Source organism: Camponotus vicinus, unplaced genomic scaffold (genome assembly GCF_025532165.1).
Source record: "Camponotus vicinus isolate PSW18456_S1 unplaced genomic scaffold, iyCamVici1.0 SCAF_21, whole genome shotgun sequence".
Classification (NCBI taxonomy): domain Eukaryota; kingdom Metazoa; phylum Arthropoda; class Insecta; order Hymenoptera; family Formicidae; genus Camponotus; species Camponotus vicinus.
The window spans coordinates 32,501-35,000 of record NW_028141958.1 but is presented as its reverse complement, the minus strand read 5'-3'; the positions used below and the strand labels follow the sequence as shown (position 1 = coordinate 35,000).

The following is a 2,500-nucleotide window of genomic DNA, read 5'->3' as shown; positions in this document are numbered from 1 at the left end:
GAGACGCGCACCGGTCGCTACGGGCCTGGCACCCTCTACGGGTAAGTGGCCCCATTCAAGATGGACTTGGACGCGACGCGACGCCTCGGGATAAGCGGATCCTCCCAAACACCACATTTCCCTGCGGCGGAACCGCGGGATTCGGTGCTGGGCTCTTTCCTGTTCGCTCGCCGCTACTGAGGAAATCCTAGTTAGTTTCTTTTCCTCCGCTTAATAATATGCTTAAATTCAGCGGGTAATCTCGCCTGCTCTGAGGTCGTCAGAGTTTTGTAGAGAAACTCTCTACAAAGTGATATAGAGAGATAGAGGGAGTGTGCGGTGGTGGAGTTATTGCGCTAAGTAGTATCATTATTGTTTGTTAACTACTACTATTGTTAGCGGTAACGCACCGACCGATATTGCGCGCGCGGCACAATCTAGTCTTGTTTCGCGGGGACGCGAGAGAGGAGATAGATATATTATAATATCGTTTTGCGCTTCTTTTCTTCCGTCCCTCTAACTTCCACGATTATAATAACACGGCGCGGCGTAATTATGATGCGCGCGCGCGCGTGTATATATATAACGGGCGCGGTATGGAATCGATTCGACGAGTACACGACGACGCGTGCCGGTCACAATCTTCGTTCGAAAATTTCGTGGACTCGGACACGCGGTCGGCTCGCGATTCATCCGCTTTTTTAAGGGTGGATTTCTCTCGCAATTTCTCTCCCTCCGCGTACCGCCGGACGACGACTGTGCGCGCGCCGCGGTTTCCCTTCTCCATATATTTTTACCGTAAGGTATCTCGCGCCGCGAGATAGGAGGCGAAGCCTCGCGTGTAATAAAAGGCGCGGTATCGCGCGAGCGCGCTGGCGCACCGAGAGACCGAGAGAGAGTCGCACAGCGCGACGACGCGATCGGAAGAGACAACGACGCGCTAGAAAGACGGACGCAGCAGAATGTGCTGCTGCGCCGCTTTCTTTTTGCATTTTATTCGCCAACTACGAGATCACTCGTAGAGAGCGAGATCATTCGAGTGTCGCGCGTCGTTCGTCGTCGTTCCTCTCGCTTAAACTTTTCGCATATTCTCTCGTGTGTCGTCGTTGTGTATATCTCCGCCGACAACTCTCTCCATATCATTCGACAGCCTCCGGGCGCCGCTCGCGCGCGCTTCGCTATCCTTTAAACGCTTTGTGCGTACACGCGCGCCTCTCTCCTCCTCTTTATAACTCCTCTCGCTGCACACACCTTCGGTGTCATTTCAGACGACGCCAATCGACGACGGCCTCTCGTCGAACCCGTCGCCAATACATACTGGGAGGGTGACAAAGAGGCTCTAGTCTCTCTCGGGCGAACGTCCAACGATCGCTCGTACGCCGTTTACGCAATGCGACGGGGGCACAGCGACGACAGCCGACGACATTTCGTCGTTTCACGGCTACGCCGTGGCTCGTCAGCTTGCGTAAGGGCGCAAGCAGTTTAGGTTTGTTAAAACGACCCTCAGCCAGGCGTGGTCCGGGAATTGTATCCGTGGACCGCAATGTGCGTTCGAAATGTCGATGTTCATGTGTCCTGCAGTTCACAAGTTGACGCGCAATTAGCTGCGTTCTTCATCGACCCACGAGCCAAGTGATCCACCGTTCAGGGTAATCGTTTTTCATTCGTCGCGTTCGTCGAACGCTTCACAGTTCATCCATCGTGGTCTCCACTCCGAAGAGTGAGAGAAAATCGTGGCTCTTCGATCAGCCTGGCCGCGCGTCCGAGCACGCGCGGACCGCCGCCGCAATCCCGGTAAAGGGATCGAGGCTACGGCACAAAGTTGGTTCGCGATCGGAGCGTCACTTCCCCCGTTCGACGGGGAAAGAGCCGGGGCGGAAAGTTCTTTGAATAAACCATCGGACACCATGGTCCTCTCGTCCGCCAGCCACACACCTCATCACACACGTTCGGCCGGTGCTTCTCGCGCGGCGCGCGTCGCACGCTGGCCTCTGCCCCGACATTAGCGGGGAGGGCGCGTAGCGACGACGACGACGACGACGACGAGTGCTGGCACGCACGTACGTTGAGAGCGAGCGCGTAGACGTAGGTTACCACCGGTTCGCTCGCGCTAACGCCGAATCGACGCTCCCGCTCGTGGCGAGATGCGTGATCGCGTCAAGCGTCTCGGCACTCCGTATCGCATATATATTTTCTTCGTTCGAATATGAGAATTTCAAAGTTCAACGGGCGCGCGCGCGTATCGCGACTCGCGCGACTGGCGCGCGAGCGGAACGCGACGGCGACACCGCGTGAAGCGAGAGACGGAGCGTCTCGGATATTGTTAAACGCTCTCATCTCCCACGCGAGCGACGTCGACGACGACAGAGTCGGACAGCACCACGAGGCGCGAAAGTCGGCGCGCGCGCTGCTGCTTGTCGCAGAGGCGCGGCCGCGCGCGTGGCGCGTCCGGACGTCGTGTCGCCGCGCGTCGACGCGATTTTATACACGATCCGTCAATTCCTTTTTTCTCTTTCTCTGT

General features: G+C 57.0%; 2 non-coding genes across 2 annotated transcripts in view; both read right to left on the bottom strand.

The window, feature by feature from the left end:
* Nucleotides 1–259, bottom strand: part of LOC145967671 (large subunit ribosomal RNA) — a 4,073-nt gene extending 3,814 nt beyond the window's left edge. Inside the window, exon 1 of the ribosomal RNA XR_014437476.1 lies at nucleotides 1–259. This exon is cut by the window's left edge and continues 3,814 nt beyond it. This is a non-coding gene — a ribosomal RNA (large subunit ribosomal RNA).
* Nucleotides 260–1,476: 1,217 nt separating this feature from the next.
* LOC145967677 (5.8S ribosomal RNA) lies at nucleotides 1,477–1,631 on the bottom strand. Its single transcript, XR_014437479.1, has one exon. It is a non-coding gene; the product is annotated as a 5.8S ribosomal RNA (ribosomal RNA).
* Nucleotides 1,632–2,500: the final 869 nt, after the last annotated feature.